Genomic DNA, 25,600 nt, shown 5'->3' with positions numbered 1-25,600 from the left:
AGTGCCCAACAGTGATGTGTCCTCACGCAGATCATGGCAAGAAAAAGATTTACAGACGTTTTAGGTACAGATGTCCGGTTCAATATCCTGTCTGCTTCTTCGTATGTTCTCTTCAGCTGTCCCCACGTCATGGTCTGTGCCTGACGTGTCTTCCACTTTGGGCTTGATTCTTCTGCTTGAAATCCAGACTGGTGGTCCGTCAGCTGTCAAAACACAAGCAAAAACTCTCCCCCACACCTTTGCTCATCCTTCTTTCCGTATATTTTCTACATCATCCCCACCAGATAGGCTGGTGAGGGAAAGAGTCTGATTGTCGACTCCCATTCTAATGCTTCTCTATTGCTCTTATCTTCTTTATGAATATTCAAAAAATTTAAGGTAAATAAGGCTTGACGTATTCTATCTTTGGGAGACTGTCTACCTCCCCCTTTTTGTTTTAATAACATGTTCTTTAAAGTTTGATGTGTATGTTCTATAATACCTTGTCCTTGAGGATTATAAGGAATGCCAGTAATGTGCTTGATGTCCCATTTAATACAAAAAGCTGCAAAAGAATGACTAGTGTAAGCAGGGCCATTGTCAGTTTTGATGGTAGCTGGGACTCCCATGTATACAAAACAGGAGTGTAAATGTGAGAGTACATGTCTAACAGTTTCTCCAGAGGATGGAGTAGTCATAATAAGACCGGAATAAGTATCTACAGTAACATGTACAATACCTAACTTGCCAAATTCAGGAATATGTGTAACCTCCATTTGCCATAATTCATTTGGTGAGAGACCTCGAGGATTAACTCCCGCAGAAAATTTAGGCTGATTAATTAATTGACAAGTGGGACAATGAGAAACAATATGTTTGGCTTGATTATTGATTGTATAATTGTATTGATTTTTTTTAATCAGTTAACATTTGCCATTTGCCAGATTTTCTTTTAATAACAAATACAGGAGAATTCCACGGACTGGTGGACTCCTCTATATGTCCTGCTTGTAATTGTTCTTCTACTAATATTTGAAGAGCACCCAATTTTTCTTGGTTTAGCAGCCACTGCGCTGTCCATATAGGCTTTTGTGATATCCAATTTAAAGCCAGAGCATAATGGTGCTTTTCAGTAGCAGTGGCCGCTATCCAAAATTTGGATAGCCTAAACCATGCCGAAAAGTATGTGCCTTTGGTGCCTTGAAAGTCTTAGCCCCTTGGCTCCTTTTACCCAAACTAAAACAAGGGTTATAATTCATATTTAGCATAATCTGTTTAGCAGGAGCAGATATATTAGGTATTTTGATGTATGCTCCCCATTGCTGTAACAACTCTCTTCCCCACAAATTAATAGCGATGTTAGCCACGTAAGGTTTTAAAGGGGAGAGGCTGTCTGTTCATCAGGGCCTGAACAATTTAAAATTTGTTGACTTTGCAATATGTCAGTCATCGTTCCTATTCCGATAAGAACAGTAGGAACTTGTTGTAAAGGCCAAGATTTTGGCCAAAAACTTTTAGAAATAATTGTAACATCAGCTCCAGTATCTACAAATCTGACAAAAGATTTGCCATTTAACTTAATTTCTAATTGAGGTCTCTGGTCATTAATAAAAGTTTGCCAATATACTTTAGTTCCAGTACTCCCAAAACTTCCTTGCCTTAGAACATGAGATTTTCCAATCTGTATATAAGGTAACAATAGAAGTTGTGCAATACGGTCTCCAGCCTGAATAAGATAATCAAATTTGGAACTTATCATAACTGAAATTTCTCCAAAATAATTTGAATCAACTACACTCAAATGCACTGAAATTCCTTTTAATGTAAGAGAGCTCCGGTCATTGATAAAGGCTCCGGAAAGTTGTTTATAATTTTTTTTTCCCCAAATGTCCTTTACGGCCATAACTGAGACATTTTACGACAGTTTTTTGCTTTCCAGGAGTGCTTTTCCCGCCGCTAGCCTCAGCTAACATTTGTATTTTAAAAACCTCTGATTTAACTTTTCGGGAAAACTTTCTTTAAAAATTTTTTGAGCGGCAGATGTAAAAGCCGCTAACATTTTGAATTAGTATTATTAAAAGCCAATATATGTAACATTAAATTTTTCAAGTCAGGCGGACTAACCGTTTTTTGCACAACATCTTGCAATCTAGTAATAAAATCTACATAAGTTTCATTAACATTTTCTTTAACATCTTACACAAGAAAACACAGATTGTTTAGGAGAAGCTATCTTTTCTTATGCTCTAATACAGCACTGTTGAATTTGAGCAATAACCTGATCATCTTTTTCCAGATTTTGGTTGGCTCTTTAAAAGTTTCTCTAACAGCCTCTCTCAAGGGCGGATCATGCTTCTGGGAATCATTTACGTTAGAAAGCAGCGGTTCTCAAGGTTCTCAAGCTTAAAGCAGCTGACTTGAGCCACGCAGAGAGCTCTTGCTTAAAGTGAAAGTTTTTTTAGTTTTTTTAAGGATGGAAATCCTCCATCTCACTAATAGAGAATTCTGAGTTAGAATGAAATAGCCATAGAGCTTGAGAAATCAAAGAGCAGAGCTTTCAAATACCTAGAGGAAGCTTTTTTTTTTTTCTTTTCTTCTTCTTTTACGGAGTGCTTTTTGTAATGTTTTCAGCACCAACTGCTTTTCCTGTAGCTTGAACTCACCCGGAGGTGGGAACCAATCACAGTGCTTGGAAATTAAATGTAACAATTTCTCGAGATTTTTCTTTTTGGCAAATACTCTAGTACTCTTTAATAAGCTCTCGACAATTCCATATACTCAGAAAAGAGAGTCTTCCTCATTATTTTAATCTGGACAGAATAAAAATTTACTTTGCCCTGGAGATGTTCACTTACCTCTCTTTAGGTAAGACACGCGCGTGACTTCCAATTCTCTCCAGGTCCCTTGCGATGCAATTCGGGAACTTCTTCACTCGAGCAAAGCCTTTTGCCTTCAAGACCCTATTGGAGTATCCTGCCAACTACGCCAGTTTGCTGGGAGTTAGCTACGCTCCCCGCAATGAGGTTTTTTGTTCCGATCAGGTCTCTCAGGCAGGGGTCATCGCAAAGGATGAAAAAATAGTAGGAAACAGAAATAAAATAATAATAATAATACACAGAGCCAAAGATATAGTTTATAAAGTAAAGGTTTATGAAAATAGATATCAGGAGGGTATCCGGATGGATATATTTCTTCCCGCATAAAATATATCCCCGACTGAAACTCCACACAGGTATTTTCTGGGGTAGATACAGGCTCCCGTTGCCAAGGGCAACGGGATTTACATACTAACAGGCAGTTTGCTTTAGGGTCAAAGTCTCCTAAAAGGCTACTACAGATCCTTTAACTAACTCTAACTAGGGGAACAATGAGTTATAAAATCTTCTTGGGGCAAACTTCTAAGTTTTATGATAAGGCTATTACTTTAGCAAAAAACAGAGACATCTTGGCTCCCGTGATTGTGTTCTTGGAGACAGAGATGATCTCAGAAGTCAACATGAGCTGTGCTTTGTGTTAATTACTTTAACCCACATGGTTCCCTCTGGGCCTGGCTTGGGCATTAGCATATCTATCTGAGCAGCTCTCATCTCCGGGGGGGTCTTCCCCTGTCACCTCCGGCAACCTTTTGGTTCTAAAAGAGGCCTGCCTTGTCTTTCAAAACAGGTGAGAACCATAGGCCCAGTTTACAGCTGTCTCTTTGAAGTGCAGCTATTACTGACCAAGGAGACACCCTCCTGAGATGGGGCAGCTTTTGAACTAACACATTTATTTTTTCTTTAAGGCAAAGCCTTATTTGACTTCTGAAATCAAATCTTGTCTCCAGAAATATGGGGGGCATTTCTATAACTCAGTATTCTTAGGCTCAACAATCTTCCATGTGGGAACTTGTGGGAATTAATCTATCTCACAAAGCAAAGCATAAGTACTTTATGCCATCAGGCTCTTTGAGAGCAAATAAATAATACCGATTCCATGACCAACCAATCCACTCCTACCAGCAGAGAAATCAAATTGCTACAGGTTTATCTTTAACTCATGTGAACTTGATTTTAGCCTATCTCCCTGACACACACTTGTGTGTTTTAAACCATGTTTCTTATTTTATTGCCAGTTTTATGCAAGACCAAATCCAAAGCTTCATAAAGTGAAGATTTAGTCTATCCAACATTTACTCACTATAGAGTCAGAGTCAACATTCCCATCAGCCATTTGTTTCTGGATGAACCTCATAGACTTGGATTAAAATCAAAATTTGGGATTTTATTGTGACAAAAATTACTGAAAAATGTCCCTTGGTGTTTGCATAAGAGACAGAGTTCAGTACTTTTAGTCTCAAAAATTGACCCCAGTTCTGATGCCCTTTTCAGTTGTCCTAAGGACGTCAAGGAAAGCAAGGTAATTCTGTGATCCTCTAGTTAGGTCTTGAACCCCGAGATGATTTCAAGAATGCTTGAATCTCTGGGGGTATTTAGAACAGGCTTAACTTCTCCAGGCTTACTTCTGACCAGGCCAGGTATCTGAACCCCAGGGCATCTCTGGAATCAGCAAGTTTCTGACTCAGTCTCAAGGCACCTGCACAATTCAGTTTGATGGACCTCTCACATGTCAACGTTCTTGGAGACTCTTGTGATTTTGTAACATCTTCTCTTCTACATAGTTGCAAATTCAAGAATGATTTGGTTCCAATAACTTTCCATCATTTTTACTGTGATTGCCTTTAACATTGGCTACATATAGAACTTCTTTGACCATGTGCACTGCAGCAGTATAACAGATACAGTCCTGGTTTCCAGAATTTAGACTTTTAGGAATTACATTTACCTGCTTACCCGCCCCCCCGCCCCCCAGCCCTCCAGAACTCTTCTCCAGGGGACTTTTTGGTTCATTCTTTTCAATTTGTTATCAGAGCTTGGGATTTGAGATATGATTGACATACCATACAAATTATCCATCTGCAGTGTACAATTCCAATGTTTTTAGTAGATTCACAGAGTTTTACAACCATCAGCGCAACAAATTTTAGAACACTTTCATTACCCCACAAAGAAATCCCACACCCATTAGCAGTCAATCTCCGTTTCCCTGGCCTGCCAGCCACTGGCAGTGACTTTCTGTCTCTATAGATTGACGTATTCTGGACATTTTGCTTGAATAGTATCATACATGTAGTCTTTTGTGCCTGGCTCCTTTCATGTAGGATAATGTTTTCAAGGTTCATCCATGTTGTAGCATGTGTCAGCACTTTTTTCCTTTTTATAGCCAAAGACATTTCACTGTGTGTTTTTAACACATTTTATTTATTCATTCATTGATTAACATTTGAATTGTTTCTTCTACCTTTAGGTATTATGTATAATGCTGCTATGAACATTAGAGGACAAGTTTTTGTGTGGACATATGCTTTCATTTTTCTTGGGTATATACCTAGGACCAGATTGGTAGACCATATGATAATTCTAGGTTTAACAGTTTGAGGAAATGCCAGACTGTTTTCCAAAGTGGCTATACCATTTTACATTCCCACTAGCATAGGGTTCAAATTTCTCTACATCATAACCAATGCCTGTTATGATCCATCTTTTTTATTACAGTCATCTCACTCAGTGTGAAGTTGTATCTCACCATGGTTTTGATTTGTATTTCCTTAATGACTAATAATTTTGAGTATCCTCTTGTGCCTATTTGCCATTTGTGTACCTCCTTTGGAGAACTGTTGATTCAGACCTTTTGTCCATTTTTACTTTTTTATTATTGAGTCACAAGTACTTTATATCTTCTGGATGCCAGACCATTACCCAATATATGATTTGTAAGCTTCTCCCATTTTGTGATAAGTGTCCTTTAAAGAACAAACAGTGCCCTTTCCTGATAAGTGTCCTTTAAAGAACAAAAATTCACAATTTTGATACAGTTCATTTATTTTTTCCTTTGTTGCTTGTGCTTTCAGTATTATATCTAAGAAACCATTGACAAATCGAAAGTTACAAGGATTTGCCCCTATGTTTTCTTCTAAGAGTTTTATAGTTTTAGCTATTACAATTAGGTCTTTGGTCCAGTTTCCATTCGTTATTATATATGATATGAGGTACAGTCTGCCTTAATTCTTTTGTATATGTATATCCAGTTGTCTCAACACTGTTTGTTGAAAAGGCCATTCTTTCCCCATTGAATTGCTTTGGCACCCTTGTCAAAAATCAATTGATTATGAATGCGAAGGTTAACTTCTGTACTCTCAATTTTATTCCACTTATCCTTACATCAGGCCTTAATAATAAGTCTTCTGATCTGTGAACATGGGTGTTTTCCCATTTATTTAGATCTGCTTTATATTTTTTAACAACATGTTGTGATTTTCAGTTTATAAATGATGCACTTCCCCTGCGAAATATATTCTTAAATATTTTATCCTTTTTGATACTATTGTAAATGGAATTATTTACCTAACTTCATTTTAAATGTGTTAATTGCAAGCATATAGAAATCCAATTGATTTTTGTACATTGGTTGTATATCTCAAGGAATTTAGGGAGTCTGGTTTGCAAACCTAAAATTATATATACCATGTAAGACAAACTGGATGTATGTGTGTTGTTTGCTTAGAAAATCTAAGATAAAAGGGGGCAAGATGGCTGACTAGAGACATAGCTTGCTGGACTGTCTCAGAGAGAAGGAAGGATTTTGGATAATGGAGAGGAGAGAGGGGACACAAGTCAGGTGTAGGTCAGAGAGAGAACTGCCAGAGCCTGCTGGGGACCTCCCAGAGGAAAACTGCAAAGCAGAGAAGGAAGAGGATAAAGAAAAAAAAGGTATGGGCAAGGATCAAACCCAGAGAAACTTGGAGCCCAGTGAAGGGGTAAGGAGGGGATCCCTTTCTCCCTCCGGCACTCCTTCGGTGATCAGCAGACTACCAAGTTACTTGGAAGCATTTCTGCCCCCATGAGCCCAGGCACCACGGTGACCAAGGAACTGGGGGGAGAACGTGCATAATCCCAGAGCTTGGACGTTCTGTGCAGAGTTCCCCTCCAGGGAGAGTGACCTGAGAGGCCAGAGAGCCAGCTTCCTTCCATTCAGATTGTTGTCTTTCCCTGCCCCTCCCCAACCCACTTCAAGCAGGAGAGCAGTTTGAGCCAAGAATTGGCAAGTGGCCCCCTCTCTCCAGTGGGTGGGTCCTCCGGTCTGAGGTTTCCACAGAGAGTGGGGCCCGCACCTTTCCCCTTGAGGACATGCAGTGGACCCGGGGTGCCCGATCTGGGAGCTCCCTGCACACTGGTGTTTTTTGGAGATGCACGCTAGTGGGTCAGACGTGTAGGCCTGATCCTGTGCCTCTTGGACTCAAGCGGGTTCCTGAGGGACACAGGGGGGCGGTTTGGGAGTTGGACTTGGCAAGGGAGGACATGTGGGTAGACCTAATGGGAGAATACTGTGGGGGTCTGAGACATGGAGATCTGGGAAAGCACGTATCTCCCCCAAAGGAAAGCCACACCTTCAGACTAGGGTGGGCCCTCCGGCAGGGAATATCCCAGCCTGCGGTGCCACAGCAACAAAGTGTGGCATGTTTGCCACCACCCGTTTGCAACCAGACACTGGAGGGAAAGGGCAACATAAGAGGGGCAGAGTTCACCCCTGGCAGCCAGATGGGGAATTGCAGCCCTTCCCTCACGAGCAGACTTCCCGCTCTGGAAAGCCTGCCTCGACCCTCCTCCCAGTGGCTTTCCACTGACGCTGGGAAAATGAACTTGGAGCCTTATTGAAGCTCAGAGCCGCACTTTCAGACTAGGGAGGGTCCCCCAGGGGGGAAGATGTCAACCTGCAGTGCCCTAGCAACCAAGTGTGGTGCGTTCAGGCACACCCATGTGCAACCAGACACCAGAGGGCAGGGGTGACGCAAGCAGGGAGGAGCTCCCTCCCAACATCCAGTTGCAGCCCATTCAAGAGCAGTCATCCTGGTTTGGAGAGCATGCCTCCACCCTCCTCCCAGTACCTCCCCCCTAGCCTCTGGGAAAATGAGCTCTGAGCCCTTCCGGGCTCACCCAACCTAAACATGCCCAGTCTCCATCCCCAACCCACCACTGCTGTGGTGGAGATCAAGCAACCCACTGGGAGCTTCAGGGCTCCTCCCAAAGCCTGGGGCATTCAAGTGCTCCACCTGAGGGACTAGAGCTTATCACAGGCACAAAGAACATCTCTGCAGTTGGCTCATTCCTGCAAGGATCAACCACTGACAGGAAGAGCAACTCTCTAGCTCACTAGCTGGCTCATCCAAAGAAGATGTACCAGTTGCCGATAAACATATGAAAAGACATTCAACTTCATTAGTCATTAGGGAAATACACATCAAACCCACAATGAGATTCCACCTCACCTCCAATAGTATGGCTAGAATATAAAAGAAACAATGAGTGTTGGTGAGGCTGCAGAGAAACTGGAACCCTCATACATTGCTAGACTGTAAAATGGTATAGCCACTTTGGAAAACAGTTTGCTGGTTCCCCAAAATGTTTAATATAGAGTTACCATATGATCCAGCATTTCTGCTTTGAGTACATACACGAGAGGATTGAAAACATATGTCCACACCAAAACTTCCACATGAACATTCATGGCAGCACTAATCATAAGAGCCAAAATGCAGAAACAGCTTGAATTCCCAAACCGATGAATATTTAAGCAAAATATGGTATATCTTACAATAGAATATTATTTAGCAATAAGAAGAAATGAAGTACTGATCCATGCTACAACACATTTGGCTACAACAAATCCAAAAATTTTATGATTTGATTTATATAAATATCGATAATCCAGAGAAAAAGCAGACTAATGGTTGTCAGGGGCCAGTGGTAAGGGGTGCTAGAATGGAAATTGACTTCCAATGGGCACGGGGTTTCTATTTATGGTGAAATTAGATTGTGGTGATGTTTGCACAGATCTGTGAATATACTAAAAACCACTGCATTTACACCTAAAATGGTGGCTTTTATGGTATATGAAGTATGCTTCAATGAAGCAGAGTTTTCTTAATGGGACTAATACCACTTCATATGCTATTGGGAGAATTAACTGAAGACATGAACTCCTTTTGCAAGATTAGACACCCAAATATTTTGTGGAACTGAAGATAAATCTTGTCTGCGTCCCAGCTTTGCCCAGAATTAGTTGTAATATACCACCAAGGTAAATGTGAAAGAGCTCCAGGCTCAGAAGCAAGTTTAGATGCCTGCTCCTTTTGCACCCATGCATTGAATGAAGTCTGGCCTATTCACTGGGATTGTTGGGACAAGAGGAACTTTGCTTTTTACTTTCCCTTTCCAGACCAAATAGCAATTTCTCCCCACCCACCTGGGCAGATACAACCCCCCTCCTCATCCATATACCCCCTCCACTAGCAACCATGTCTTCTTCCTCTCAGAAGGTGGTTTCAGGTACAGAGCTCTTATTTTGGGTTTGAGAAAAAGTGTTGAGCGGAAGCAATATTTCCAAAGAAAAGAGAATCTGTAATATCAGCCACAACTAACCCCATCCTGCCAGTGTTTTTTCTTGGGTATTCTGACAATTCAAGGCTTACTGGATAACAAGGCCAATTAATTCTGAGCCCTCCATAAATAGATTGTTTCCGACGCACTCAGGACTCAAGGCTAGGAGATCGGAACTTTCAGAAAATCCCTAAGAACCCTTTCTGAAAATTCCTAAGAACCAAGATGCTAAATTCTTGATCTGATCCTATAATGAAGGTCCATCTTCAGGCCTGCTAGGTATTTGTGCCCCAGCCAGGTAGGCTGGGGAAACGGCTAGACTGGAAGCCCATAGTTCATCTCCCAGGTCAACTTGCAGCATATGTAATGATTTCACCAACTGTCTTACTCAAGAATATGGCTGTCATTTTCTATTGTAATTTAAATTATGATTTTGAAATAATGAGACACAAAAATGAATCATCTCACTTTATGTACAATGTAGATCTTGTATTACATTTATGGCAATGAAAAACTAATGCAATGTGAACATTGAAATATTCCATGTTGGGAAAAATATATCACAAAAATGTCACTTTTGTGTGTTTGTATTCATCAAGGACCTCCTGGGTGGCAGGCTCTTGTAATATATAGAAGGGTAAGACAACTGAAACCCCTCAGGAGGAGCTGCATCTTTTTGCAAGAAAGATAATTACGATAGGCCGTATTAAAGCAAATAGTGCTATGTGAACACAGAGGAGGGACACCTGCCTGAGTCTGGGGTGTCATGGGGGTACTGAGGAGATGGCAATGTCTGAGCTGAATCCTAAAGATGAAGAAAGTAGACGGGGAAAAAGGATGTTAAGGAACAGCTCCCCAGGAGAAAAATAGTACAATTTGTGTATTTATAGGTTTGCAAAATATTCAGTCTAGCTGAAACCGACTGTTGAGAAGAGATTGGTAAAATGAGTTAAATTACAATGGACAGGTAAGAAAGAGATCGGGATTTACATTTGGCAGACACATGAACTCAACCTAAATTAGTCCCATCCCACTGAGAATGGCCAGAAGACTGGGCAAGAACTGTTAGGCAGGGAAAAGGGTACCGGGCTTCCTCGAAGTGGCACCTTGGTGAGGGCCGATGGCTAGCAATGTGCCTTAAAGGAGAAGAACTTCTGAGGATCCAGCTCTGCCCCTCAGGGATTAGGGTTGAATTCCTGGCCATAGTTAAAAGAAAAAAAATTCCTTCCACCCGCTGTCCCCCAATCCCAAGAACAGTCAAGATTCGCTTCAAAACCAACAAAAAAATTATTTATTTGCAAGACAGCCCAGTGCCATAACTTAAATACACAATCACACTTCAGGGCTTATGGAGAGCTTTCATGTGTTTATATTAAACTTTAGCCAAAACGCTATGGAATTCTGAAAGCTCTATCTCATAAAACACTCACAAAAGTGTTCAGAATCTAATGTTCTGTTCAGGAACCTAGATGAATTTTGTAGGAATTTCCTCTCCTCTTTGGGAGAATCTGATGGCCAAACAGCCTTACGTCTCTGCTTCCTGGCTCTTCCCGAACGTAAAACTGAGGCTCCCAGAAGCTACGTCAAAAAACAAACAAACAAACAAACTCAGTCATTGTTATGGTAGAGTTAAGATTTGAACAAAGTCTGTTTTTCTAAAGTGAAACTGTCTCTTTTAGATCACTTACAACACTAGGCTGAGGGAAAAAAATCTCAAATATAGAACTATTTTGTGTGTATATTGTGCATATGGGAGAAGACCAATCATATCATTAGTTGACTATTAAAGGTAACCAATTAGATTTGTTGAGACATACATGGATTAACAAAAGTCCTCATGTCACATCACTATACAGATGCAGCTTTGGGGCCACAATCCAATATTGGGTGCTGTGACCTGCCATCATTTCAAATCTAGGATCACAGGCACTACAGAATAATTTGTTGATCCACTCCTAGCAGGACAGCTATTTTGCCATGTCTGCATTTCTGCCTCCCACCAACTTCAAGGGTTGCCTCTTGAGTGTCTTTTCCTCCTTTGGTCATTTCCCTATTAGCCCTCAATTTCTCTTATCATCATTTCTTGCTGGAAATGGTTCTCTGTTTACCCTACTCATTTTACCACTATTCCCCTAAATACCACATAAATATTTTTTTGCTGAGAAGTCTACTGGAAGTTTCAGGTCCCTTCCTGATTGAGAGCTTTAATCCAAACTGTAGCACTGACACCCAGTGGCCAAAGGGTTGGAAGGTTGGGCCCACAGTGCTCTGAACTTCAGCGCCCACTTCCTGGCAAGTGTCAAGAGCAAAGATTATAAAAACCCAGCCTCTTACGAAAAACCCTTCTCTCATCCTCAAGCATCTTAAATATTTCCATGTTAACTTCTGCATCATTCACCTAACCGTTCTCCACTGAATCCGCAAGCCTGGAATGCATTGGTATTCCTGGCACTTTCAACATGGAAGCTGTTTAACATCTTGAGGTTCCAGGTTACTACAAGTTCAAGTTCCAGGGGCTTGGGGTTCTAGACATCATTCACACAAGCCCAAGTCAGGCCTGTATTTGCTTTCTCAAGGTACTCCACACTGCCATCTACAGTAATCTTTCCAAGGCACCCACCCATATGCCTGCCCCACCCTGCCAGAAAAGGAACTCCACCCACACTTCTACCAGGCTGTCTGGGCAGGACTTGCTCCTTCCTTCCAGACCTTGACATCACATGTTTCCTGAAGCAGGATGGGGTTGCTAAGAATCACAGCCAGGCAGGCTCTGCTCTGAACTTTTCAGGGAAAGGGCCGACGCACACATCCTGTGTGACTGAATCTGTCATCTGTCTCTGGGTCCTTTCCAGAGACCCTAGATGCCAGTATGTTACACAGTCAGACCAGGATACTTGCCTAACTATAGCAATTCTCCTTTCTAGCCTCATATCGTCTGTACAAACTTGATTTGTACAGCTTTCTTTTGCACTTACACATGAAATTCAGATCCCTTATCATGGCCTACTAGTCCCTACATCATCAGCCTCATAGCCTAACACTCCCCACAATGCTCACGAGGGGGCTCCAGCCACACTGATGCTCCTATTCTTCAATCAGGACAAGCTTGTTTCTGCCCTCTATCCTTTTGCACGTGTTGCTCCTTCTGCCTAAATCAGGCTTCTCCCTACTCTTCTCATGCCTAGCTTCTTTTTTTTTTCTTTCTTTTTTTTTTTTTTGAGACAGAGTCTCACTCTGTTGCCCAGGCTAGAGTGAGTGCCGTGGCATCAGCCTAGCTCACAGCAACCTCAAACTCCTGAGCTCAAGCGATCCTCCTGTCTCAGCCTCCCGAGTAGCTGGGACTACAGGCATGCGCCACCATGCCCGGCTAATTTTTTCTATATATATTTTTAGCTATCCATATAATTTCTTTCTATTTTTAGTAGAGGTGGGGTCTCGCTCTTGCTCAGGCTGGTCTCGAACTCCTGAGCTCGAACGATCCGCCCACCTCGGCCTCCCAGAGTGCTAGGATTACAGGCGTGAGCCACCGCGCCCGGCCATGCCTAGCTTCTTATCTTACAGGCCTGAGCTCAATGGCTCTTCCTCAGAGATACCTTCCCTGACAGCCCCACGGAAAACGAAGATTGCATTGCCATTCTCTATCGTGACAACCTATGTCATTCTTCAATAGCACTTGCCACAATTCCCAATTGTTTAACTGAGTTTGCTTATTTGTCTCCACCATGAGAACGCATGCTCCATGAGAGTAGGGTTTTTGCCTATGTCGATCACATCTGTGTGCCTAACACTCGGCAGCTGCCATTAATAAATGTTTACTCAATCAATCTCTAGCCACACCAGGCTATTTTCTTTCCTAAATCAGAAGACACTTCTGTCTCAATGCAGAGTCACCTGGCTCCTTCTGCAGGATTTATTTCAAATACTACCTCCTCTGTGAGGCCTTGCAACAGTCTCCCTGGTTTCTTTTTCTTGCTTAAAGTTATGAGCCATTTCTTCTCAGGTCCTGGGAGCCCTATTGCTTATCCTTTTCAAAGCACTTGTCATATTGTTACATCATCCTATGATTATTTACCTATGCATTCCACTGCACGGAGAGCTCCTGGACGTCAAGAAAGTAATTATCTTCCTCTATATACCCAACCCAAACACACTGCCTAGTGCGCAGTTAAAATCTGTTGGGGAATCAGCACAGCATGGTGATTAACACACAGGCTCTTGGGCCCGAGAGCCTGGCTTTGACAGCTGGCTCTACCAATTACTAGCTGTGTGACATTGGGCAAGTGACTCTGAGCCTGTTTCTTCACCCGTAAAATAAGTCTGTGCCTACTATCTACCTCATGTGGTGGTGGTGAGGATTAAGATAGATAATGTCTGTAAAGCATTTTCTGCAATGCCTAGTACACAGTTAAGGTCACGGTAAGGGTTAGCTAGGAGAACACTAGGCGTTTTCCTTGGGAGGGGGAGTACAAATCCTTTCTGCTGTGATCTGAGACTAGTGAAGGCCCGAGATTGATCTCACTAGGTTCCCAAGAGTTCCTTCAAGTTGATGGCTGTCTTCATTCCCTAGAGAGCCCGATGTTTCAGGAGCCCACCGTTCTAAACTGTGTCTAATGCAGGTGTTCAAAGCAAAAATCAAGCATCATGAGGACAAAGAAAATCCCAAAGTACATTTAGTACCAAAATCCTAAAGTAGCAACATGGCACAAGTAGAAAAACTGCTTGGTGTACAATGATATTGGGGTACTGCATTCAAAGACTTAAGTTATGGACAGACTTTAGGAGCTCAGATCCCATCTCTGCCGGTCCATGTGACATTTGCAATTTATGTAATCTTGCCATGTGTTAGTTTTCTTATCTTTTAAAATTAGGCTAATTGCTTCAAGATAGCTAATGATAGTAGCTGTCATTAAAGATTAAATATAATACTAGATGCTCACAGAGCCAGGTGAACAGACCTTCAGATATCAGCTAATTTCCGTCCTTTCTGAGGCCTTGTAAGGTTCCCCAACTCAGCAGCCTGTATTCTTTTCCTGTTAAGAGCAAAACACCACATAAATAGCTCTCCACAACAATGTAGTTGGGCATTACTCAATCACAGTTTTCAGAGCTATAACAAGCAGTAAGACGTTTTTTCAAAAGAAAGAGGCTGACACGTCACTCAGTTGTCCTGGGTCCAGGGAAAGTTCTACAGTAGGCACCAAGGTAATCTGTGCTTAAGTTGAAGCCCCAAAGGGAAGTGGACTTGGAACCAGCTTCTCCCGAGCTTGATATCCTTTGAAAACTAAGCCTGAGGGAACCACCCACCCACCAGACTACGAGGCCTGGCAGTAAACCCACAGCTTCCCTTTTGTCTACACTCTTCTCCACTTCTCTCCCCTCCAGAGCAGTATGAGGACATGATAACTCACCTCTGAGAGGCTCTGCTGCATTGGCCGAGGGCCTCACCAGCCTAACCAAGGTGGCCCCAATGGTGCGGTTCTCCCTAGGGTTCCCAAGTGAGTCAGCTGAACTCTAGTACAACTTTAGCATGTATTTCAGTTGAGGTCCATTCAAGCTGTGGCTTCGTCTGCTGCTTGCCAGGAGCTTCTTCTAGCAGCTCCTGAATCAGGGCACAGCTAGGGTCCTCACCCAGGACAGCAATATCAAGCTGCCCTACCTTTGCCAACTCGGCCCTGTGGTCCACGAAAAGCACCAGTTCCCAAAGAACAAGGATGCTTCAGAACACTAAGGACCATCTTGAAAGGCTTGGGGTTCAGCAACAGGCTCCAATCTTAGCCCAAAGGATGTCACTCTGATCTGTTTCTTTCATAGAGGTAAACTGTATCCTGGCTTCACAACCACCAAGGATGAGTCTGGAAGTAAAAAGTAAAGCTCTATGTTGTTTCCCCTGGGAGGATCTCTTAAGCCAAAGGAGGTCTCCCATCTTGGTCCCTTGTGAATTAAAACAAACAGAAAGTGAGACAAGGCAGCATGAGAACAAGGGCTGAGAAGAAGACACTGCTTATTGAGAGGCTGAGGCAAGTTAAAAGGAGAGGTCCATTCCGGGACCTACGCCCTTACCTTCTCCGCTAGGCTGAGGGAAAGCAGCATCATACTGAGCTACTCCGCTACACCGCAGGCTTATAAGCCAGTCCCTTAATAGGTCCTTAAAGGGCCAGAATCCTCCTGCTCCCATCCAACTTCCATGCCTCTAATAAAGCATTTCCCAAAATATGGTCTCCTAATAATTTGCAATGAAACTATCTGGGACGATGGATAAGAACGTAGACTCCTGGTCTGGACCAAAACACAGACTGTCTGGGAGTGGTGTCCAGAAATCTGGAACTTAACAAGTTCTCCAAAGAAATACGGACATTACTGAGTGAGCATGGCTGCTGGAGCTTGAAGATGCCTTAACAGTGTTTCTCAGTCTTCACTGTACATTGGAATCACCTCGGGAGCATTAACTATTATGGATGCCATAATTGTGTACCCTCCCTAGACATTCTGATCTAATGGGTCTGAGGTATTACCAGAGTATCAGGAATTTTTAAAGTTTACAGGTGATTTTATTTTTCTTTTGTGTAACATAATACATGTTCTCTTTAATCACTCAAACTATGAAAAATCATAGAGAGAAAATGAGAATACTTATTCCAAATAAAACTTCAGTGAGTTTTTGTGAGGGTTATACGGTACACAGTAATGTACAAGTAAGGAATATAAAGAGATGATTCACAGTAGCAAAACCTGAATGGCCAAAATGTAGGAAAGATGTAATAGAAATCAGAAAAATAAAACTGAAAACCACATACAATATTAGGTCATTAAATATGAAATATCCAATTATGAAACAAGTGTAGTTTATTATCTCTCAAACAAGAAGCAGTACTGTTAATCAGAGTATGCACCTAAACTAGCTACAGAGTGTTGCCGTCTTAACAGTAGCTTGTTTATGCCAGCAGTGAAGAAGCCTGGACAGCAAGTGGTGATGAAATCGTCAAAGGGTTTATCCACAGCTTGTTGAGAATTGAATATTTTCTCCTGCAAGAAGTGGTCCAAAGCCTGGAAGAAGTGGTAGGTAGTTAGCGCACAGTGTGTTGAATATGGTGAATGACGGAGAGTTTCCAAGTCCAGATGCTGTAGTTTGAGTAGCGTTGTTTGAGTAACACGTGGTAGAGCATTGTCTTGCAAAAGGATTGGCCTGTCTCTATTAACCAATCTCAGCTGCTTAATCATGAACATCCTCATAATTTCATCCAACTGGTTGCAGTAGATGCCCGCTATAATCAACGGACCAGGTTTCATAAAGCTGTAGTGGATACTACCAGCGTTGGAGCACCAAACAGACATCATTAGCTTTTTTTGATGACTATTCGGTTTTGGACTGTATTTCGGCATTCGTCTGTATCCATCCATTGTGCCGAAGACTTGGGATTGTCAAAAATAATCCATTTTTCATCACACGTAACAATACGGTGTAGAAATGGTTGGCCTTTATGTCATGACATCAGAGAAAGGTAAGCTTCGAGATGATTTCCCTTCTGATGTTCCTTTAACTCATGTGGAACTCATCTCTCCAGCTTCTTTACCTTGATGATTTGTTTCAAGTGGTCCAATATTATTGGAATGGTAATATCAAACCTTGTTGCTAATTCACGCATAAGTTGAGATGGAGTCACTTCCACTACAGCTTTCAGCTGATCATTATCCACCTTAGTTTCAGGTTGCGGACCTGTCTTGTTTTCAAGATTAAAATCAGCAGGACAGCTGCTGCTGCAGCTCCCGCGGGCGATGGTCTGCCCCGCCCCAATGCGCACTGTCTGGGGAATGGACACGCTTGAAGCTCTGACTCGGGGGGATAGGGGGGCATGGGCAATATACATAACCTGAACTTTTGTAGCCCCATAAGAAGCTGAAATAAAAAAAATCAGCAGGACAGAAGTTCTCAAACCATCCACATACTGTGTGTTCATTAGCCACACCTTCCCAAACACTTCGCTGTCTGCACTGCACTGTTTCCACAACGGAACCCATATTCGTAAATAACATGAATTATTTTTTTTCTTTTTCTTTCATTTTATTTTTCCTGAAATGGTCTCACTCTGTTGCATGGGCTAGAGTGCTGTGGCATCTGCCTGGCTCACAGCAACCTCAAACTCCTGGGCTCAAGCAATCCTTCTGGCTCAGCCTCCCGAGTAGCTGGAGCTACCATGAGCCACCATGTTCAGCTAATTTTTTCTATATATTTTTAGTTGTCCAGCTAATTTCTTTCTATTTTAAGTAGAGATGTGGGTCTCACTCTTGCTCAGGCTGGTCTCGAACTCCTGAGCTCAAATGGTCCTCCTGCCTGGGACTCCCAGAGTACTAGGATTCCAGGCATGAGCCATCACGCCCAGCCAATAACGTGAGTTTTTTACTTATCCATGGATTCTCAATAATTGCTCTTAAAAAAATTGGAAAGATAATCACAAGCCAAAACGTGCATTTGGAAGGCAGAGGATGTACCTTCACGAGAAACATAAAACAGGAAGTGTCAACGTGAAATGTCAGCGATATCAACTGTCAAACTTAGTACTTAAGGAAATTGGAGATTTCATTCTCAGTAACCTGATACAACTCCACGTTTACTGAATTGGCAGCACATTAAAAGACTGACACTATTAAGTTCAGGTGAAGATAGAGAACACAGGTAACTCTCTTACACTACTAATGGGAATGTGATTTGGTATAATCATTTTGGACAGCAGTCTGACATTATCTCTGGTAAGGTTAAACGTCAGAGTGTGGGTTTCACGCCGAAAAAATCATTAACCTGCTATCTCGCTTCTGTAAAACTGCTTGCTAAAGACAGTGCCCTAAGCGTGGGAATGCAACACCCATGTTCTGCACGACCAGGCCCTAAAACTGCCCAGATCCTGTTGCACCAGGACATGAGGGTGATGTAATGCTGCTTTTTGCCCCTGTAATTATGCCTGCTCTGCCCCAGTGATGTTTCCCCCGCAATAAAAGCTTTCCGTTTCAAAGGCTCAGGGCTGCTCTCTGTGCCTGTACTCTCTGCAGCACAGGAGTAGTTGCTGGACAGCTAATAAAGACTCCTAATTTGGCTCAATTCGGTCTTTAGGTGGTCATTTCTCGCATCTCAGACCGTAACATTTGGAGACCCCAGCGAGATTCTGCCCTAATATAGGGCACCTGGCGACCACCGGTGCCTGGAGACCAGGTGAGGAGTTGAGTGTCTTGCCTAGGGGAAGGCCTCTGAGAGACGTTCCTCAGCCCTGGGCAGAGGCTTGACAACCTCAAAAATTTCTTCTGGATGAGTCTTCTGGTTCTGTTCACCGGTGAGTTCTTTTCTGGTCTGTTTCTGGCTCCGGAGTTGTCTGGCGCCTCAAGAGATTGGCTGGACGAAGCTTCACTTCTCAGGCGGGTTCCAAGAGGTGAGAGGTCGCCTGGAACTTGTCAGGATCTGACTCTGTTTCCCCTTTTCCTTGGGAGAGTCCTGGGACGTGAGACGTCACCTAGGACTTGCGAGTCCTGGTCGGATTCCTGAGCATTTTATTTTGGATTAGTCATCTTCTACTTTCATTTCTCTCCGATTCGATTCCATTTCGGTTTCACCTGCCATCTGGGTCCTAGGTTATAGTTTTGAACTTTAAAGAACGGCGCGCGCTAATCATTGGGGTCGGTGATTGTCAGTTTCCTATCTTTTTCCTGAGGCCGTCCGGGGTGGTAGAACCGGGCCTTGCCCTCCCTCTCCCCCTCCGCCCCGCGCCCCCTCCCTCTCCCCCTCCGCCCCGCGCCCCTTCCCTCGCCCGCTCCGCCTCGCGCCCCCTCCCTCTCCCGCTCCGCCCCGCGCCCCCTCCCTCTCCCGCTCCGCCCCGCGCCCCCTCCCTTTCGCGCTCTGCTCCTCGCCGCTGGCGCCGCAATGCTGCCGCGCTGTGGCTTGCCGCTTGCTCTCTGCGCCCCCTCTCCCCTCTCTCCATCTCTATCTCCCTCTCTCCCTCTCTCCCTGTCTGTGCCTTTCTCTGTGTGTGGTCTTCAGATCTGTTTAGGCAGCTGAAATTTCTGGTTTTCTTTTTGAATGGGATTTAAAGAGGCCACTGTGGAATCGGCAAGGCGCCAAATTAATCCAACTGCACCGGTCAAGCCAAATTGGCAACTCCCTGACTGCCCTTGGTGTCGGTGGGTTCAAGGCCCTTGTTATCACAATCAAGAGAGGGGTAGACGGCCTATGCCGCCAACACCATCTTGGGTCCCTCGGAGGCAGCAGGGACAGTAGGGAGTCCGATATTTGCGCACTGTCATCATTGGCCAATTGTCTTGTCCTGTCCTCTGTCCTTTATGTCCACCTGTCATGTGAGTGAGTGAGAGTGTCACGGCTCCACGGCCGAAAGGCCACGGAGCTTGAGAAACCCTACCCTGTAAAACAAGTCTGCGTCTCTGTGTTTCGTCACCGGCATAGGCGTTTAATAAATGTAGACTGTGTATAAAAATTGTCTTTGAGACACACTACTCAGGTCTCCTTGAACTGAATGACTGAGTCAGCTTCTTACATTGCCATTGGCCTGTTTGGGTTGACTCTATTGCTCTGTATCGGGCTTTACTCAGTGGCCCCAGAGGATTGGGGGCCAGGGAGAAGGCTATCATTAGTGGTTGTAGACTGAACTCTAGTAGGTTTCCTTTTCTGGTTGCGATGTTGCTCCCCGTTCTGACCATTGAATACTCTCACTAGGGGCAGAAAGAAAGCAAGTTATGTCCCACTACCACTTTCCCATATTAGGATGATCTCTCTAGAATTTATTAAATTACAAGAATGTTCTCATACATCCTGCTATGAACTAAATGTTTATGTCTCTTCACTCCCAAATTCAGATGTTGAATCCCTAACCCCTAATGTGATGGTATTTGGAAGTGGAGCTTTTTGGAGGTGATTAGGTTCAGATTAGCTCATGAGGGTGGAGTCCCCATGATGGGATGAGTTCCCTTGTAAGAAGAGATCAGAGCTTGCTCTCTCTCCCCATCACGTGAAGATATAGCACACAGGTAGCTGTCTGCAAACCAGGAAGTGGGCCCACACCAGACACTGAATCTGCCAGCACCTTTATCTGGCACCTCCCAGCCTCTGGAACTGTGAGAAACTAGTTTTTTTTAGCCCACTTAGTCTATGGCATTGTGTTATATCAGCCTGAACTGAGACACATTCAGATGCAAAAGTCACAAAAATACAAATTGCTTTTTTTTAAATTCTCTCTCTCTCTTTTTCTCTCTGCAAACCCCTAGCAGCAAATTCAGCATGTACAGGCTTAACATTACCACTGCTTGGTGGTTACTACTGGAATGAAAGGTGTGCATGTTGGGAGGAGCTGCTCCAATAGCAAACTGTTTCCCCCCCGCCCCTTTTCCCTCTCTGGCCTACTTAAAGTTTTGCTCTAGCCACGGGGACTAATTTAACTTTTTGCCCTCACAGTTGACAGACAAACTTTCAACATTTTTCGCCACCCAAAGCTCACCCTTTGGAAACATTTGAGCCCCTTTTTCTCCCACCTGGAGGCAAAAATCAAAACCGACGTCATTATCTGGTTGCATTTTTTGTTGCCCTTAGCATGACTAAAAGCAGCTAGGGCATCTAGAAAGCCAACTCTCAACATAATACACCATAGCAATGAAATAAATGACAAATCACACGAGCATCTGAAATGACTCACAAACTTTTGACAAAAGCAATTATCCTCTTTGTGATTAAAAAAAAAAAAATTGGGGGCAGCAAGATGGTGGACCAGAGACACCACGAGCCAGAGCGTCTCAGTAAGAGGAAGTTTTAGATGAAAGAGAAAAAAACAAATACACAAACATACATCAGACAAGAGTCTGAAGGAAGGGTGCCTGAACTTACAGGAGACTCCACAGAAAGAGAAAGGCATTGGCAGAGATTACCCCTCAGAGGCTTGGAGACCAGTAAGAAGGGCAGGTGGAGTGGTTAGTTTCTCCCTCCCTCGCATCTTGGACTGTTGGTGGGTTCCTGAGCTGCTGGAGAGACCTTCTGCCACATGATCCCAGAGATTGCTGCCACCAGTGAGTGGAGAGCTTCTTGCAGACAGGGCACCAGTCTCCCAGCTCCCCTGGGGCATCTTCTGCCCCACAGACCTGAGACAGATGGCAGGTGCCATATTGCTTCTCTACCCACCAGGCGCCTTTATCCTCCCCACGGGGCTTCAACTCCACAGTTTTCATCTTGCTCGTCCCCACACAGATATTTCCCACCACTGGCACAGACTGTAGGAGCCACAGGTGTCCAATGCCTCCTGGCTGATCTGCATGACTCCAGAGCTGGGTTGTTCTGGGCAGACTGCCTCCCGCAGAGGGTTGGAGATGATTAGAGCATGGGCTTTCCTCCACCGACACTCTTTTTCTCCCCATCCACTTCTGCACCCCTGGCTGCCAAGAGAGACAATTGAGCCACCACATGGAGGCTTCTATAGGGAGCAGGGCTCAGACCTTTCCTTTTAGGGTCTTGCAGTGAACTGAGGGGTGCTTGGACTGTGACCTCCCTGCCCACAGGCCTTCCCTGGTGCTGCTTTGTCTGGCAGCCCCATCAGAGCAGGGCACACCCAAAGACGGAGGGACATCAAACCAGCTTGGGAACGCCATGGGTGACTAGGGACCTGCATGCTTCTCCTTGGCATGGTCAGGAATTGATCTCCAGAGCCCTGGGGACAGACCTGCAGGCTAGATCCCATACCCTCAGGCCTCAACTGCATTGCCCAGTGACACAGAGGGGACATTTGTGAATTAGTCTCATGAGGTGGGGGTGCCTGCAGGGGCAGATCAGGGAGGACAGTGCAGTATGGGTCCTAGCTGTGGTGTGCATGTGGGGGCACCACTTCTCTCCCACGAGGGCCATGCTCCCACGTCCTGCCAGGATCCTGGGCAGGGAACCTCCCAGCCTGCATCACAGTTGTAGGGGAGCTCCTCTGGCTTGAGATACTGCCTACCACCAAAGGCCAGGGAGAAACCACAGAGTAGGGAAGGGTGGAAAGGAGTAGGGCTTGCTCCAGACTGCGAGACTGTGGGTCTCAGACAGCCCCACCCCCACATACAAACTTTCTGGTTGAGTGGGGCCACATCAGCCCCTCCAGAGGCAGAGAACAGGAACTTTTGAGCCCTGCTGAAGCAGATCCCTTGCCAGCATTTATGGAGCTTGAGGGCAGGTTCACCCAACTCAGCCTTGCCCAGCCTCACTCCCCCACCCACCTCTGCTATGGTGCAGAATAAGGACTCACCTGGAAGTTCCAGGGCCCTACCCACCACCTGGGGCATTCCAATGCTTTTCCTGGGGAACTAGAGGCAGTCACAGGACCCAAAATCAACATTGCAGCTTGTTTCTTCTGGCAAGTGCCACCTACTGACAGGGAGGTCAATTTGCACACCCTTTATAGCACGTACTGACTCATTATACAGGGTGTAGTTGATCCTCACCCACAAGCACCACCTACTCAGAGATTAAACTGACTGAATCATTATCTAAACAAAAGAAAATTCAAAAATAAGAAGCAACAGCTGCTCTAGATTAGAAGTAATCAGAGAAAGAACTCTGGAAGTATGAACAATTAGAGTGAAAGAACATGCCAAAAGGGAACGCCAGCTCTCCAGCAATGGATACCAACCAAAATCAGAATATTGAAATGACAGATGAAGAATTCTGAACATGGATTATAAGGAAGCTCAATGAAATACAAGAGAAAATAGAAACCCAACACAAAGAAACCACAAAAACAATACAGGAAATGAATAAAAATACACTGAAGAAATTGAAAGATAAAACAAAAAATCAACCAGAACCTCTGGAATTGAAACATTCATTCAAGGAATTACAAAACATAGTGGAAAGTGTTAAGAATAGGTTAGATCAGGCAGAAGAAAGAATCTCGGAGCTTGAAGACAACACCTCAGATTTAAACAAGACAGTCAAAGAGATAAAGCAGAGAAATAAGATGAATGAACAAAGCCTACAAGAAATATGGGATTCTCAAATAAAGGGCTGACAACTAGAATCTATTTAGAACTCAAGAAAATGAACAAGAAAACATCAAACAACCCTATCAAAAAGTGGGCTAAGGACATGAACAGAAACCTTTCAAAAGAAGATAGACTAATGGCCAACAAACATATGAAAAAAATGCTCAACATTTCTAATCATCAGGGAAATGCAAATCAAAACCACAATGAGATATCACTTAACCCCAGTGAGAATGGCCTTTATCAAAAAGTCCCAAAACAATAAATGTTGGCATGGATGTGGAGAGACAGGAACACTCATACACTGCTGGTGGGACTGCAAACAAGTACAAATTCTGTGGATAGTAATATGGAGAAACTTCAAAGAGCTGCAAGTAGAACTACAATTTGATCCAGCAATCCTATTAGTGGGCATCTACTGAAAAGAACAAAGGACATTCTATACAAAAGATATCTGCACTCAAATGTTTATAGCAGCACAATTCACAATTGCAAAGATGTGGAAACAACCCAAGTGCCCATGAATCCATGAGTGGATTAATAAAATGTGGCACATATATACCATGCAGTTCTACTGAGCCACAAAAAACAACAGTGATACAGCACCTCTTGCATTATCCTGGATAGAGCTGGAACCCATTCTACTAAGTGAAGTATCCCAAGAATGGAAAAACAAGCACCACATGTAATCACCATCAAATTGGTATTAACTGATCAACACTTAAGTGCACATATAGTAATAACATTCTTTGGGTGTCGGGCAGATGGGAGGGGAGAGAAGGGGATGGGTAAATTCATACCTAACAGGTGTGGTGCCTGCCATCTGGGGGATGGGCATGCTTGTAGCTTTGACTTGGGCGGTGTAAAGGCAATTTATGTGACCAAAGCATTTGTACCCCTGTAATATAATGAAATTTTAAAAATATGAAAAAGAATGGGTTTGGTTTTTTGGCTCTTTTTCTGAAATAAGAAATTGTATGAAAATAAGAAAGTGGGCCTATTCAACCAGGCGAGTCTCTTGAAACACTTTTGGGTAGAGAGGGATGGGATAAAAATTTCACTGATCTTTAGAAGGGTGCTGAGTAGATACTTCCTTCAGTCAGATATATTTTACATATGTTTTAAAATTACAGGCTATTAGTGATGAATGGACCATTTATTCAGGGATATTGATGTGCTAGATACTTTATATACATTTAAATCTCACCACAACCCCAGAAGTGTAAACAGTTTTCCCAATTCAGTTAAGAAAACAGATGCAGAGAGATTAAGTGACAGCCAAAATATGACAGAACCAGGAATTCAAACTCAAATCATGCTCTTTCCAGTGTAATATGTTGTCTCTTTCTACATCTTTTGATCCTGTGTCAAAATCTCACTACTAAAAGAGATGGCAAGAATATGTTCTTGACATATGTAACCCCAATCTAATATCACTGAAACATAAAAAACCCTGTAAAAAACAAAAACCAAAAAAATAAAATAAAATAAAACATGCCCAACACCCTTATATGGACCCCTTGCTAGTTGTCCTGACGTCTTGATTTTTTATTTAGTTGTGCTTGTTGTGTTGAATAGAAAGATAGGAAGTTTAAATTTATAACAGGTTAAAGGATAAAGAGAATGTGGGGAGGCAGAGAAGGGGTTAAGAGAGGAAGGAAAGTGTTGTGCAGACACAGAGGACAGAGGCTTCTTGGCTGCTACTCCACACCTCCTGAGGCTGGAACTAGCATATCAGGCTGAGCCCCAGCTTTCTGAGGAATTCAGCTTGTATCAAGTGTAATAATCACCAACCTACATCTAGTACTTACTTTGTGCCTGGCACTCTTTTAAGTGCTTTACATGTGTTAACTCATTTAATCTTCATTTAATCCTCACAAAAATCCCATTTTACATATTAGAAAATTGAAGCAGAAAGAGGCAATGATTTCCATTTTACAGATGAGGAAACTGAGGCACAGACAGGTTGAATAGCTTGCCCAAGGTCAAGCTAACAAGTGGTGGAGCTGGAATTTAAACCTAGGATTCTGACTAAAAAGCTGTGTTCTCATCCACCATGATATACAGTTGACCCTTGAACAAGATGGTGTGAACTAAAATAAAATCTTGAGCCCCCGCAACTGACTGAATGCACTCCCTCTCGGCCAAGGGGA

General features: G+C 43.4%; 1 long non-coding RNA gene across 1 annotated transcript; it reads right to left on the bottom strand.

Moving 5' to 3' along the window:
- Nucleotides 1–10,977: 10,977 nt before the first annotated feature.
- LOC138377835 (uncharacterized) lies at nt 10,978–15,072 on the bottom strand. Its single transcript, XR_011231910.1, has 3 exons — nt 14,861–15,072; nt 14,408–14,482; nt 10,978–11,030 (listed from the first exon to the last, which is right to left on the bottom strand). It is a non-coding gene; the product is annotated as an uncharacterized lncRNA (long non-coding RNA).
- Between the last annotated feature and the right edge of the window lie 10,528 nt (nt 15,073–25,600).

Source organism: Eulemur rufifrons, chromosome 30, assembly GCF_041146395.1.
Source record: "Eulemur rufifrons isolate Redbay chromosome 30, OSU_ERuf_1, whole genome shotgun sequence".
Lineage (NCBI taxonomy): Eukaryota > Metazoa > Chordata > Mammalia > Primates > Lemuridae > Eulemur > Eulemur rufifrons.
The sequence above is the reverse complement of the archived record's forward strand: the minus strand, read 5'-3'. Positions and strand labels throughout refer to the sequence as shown.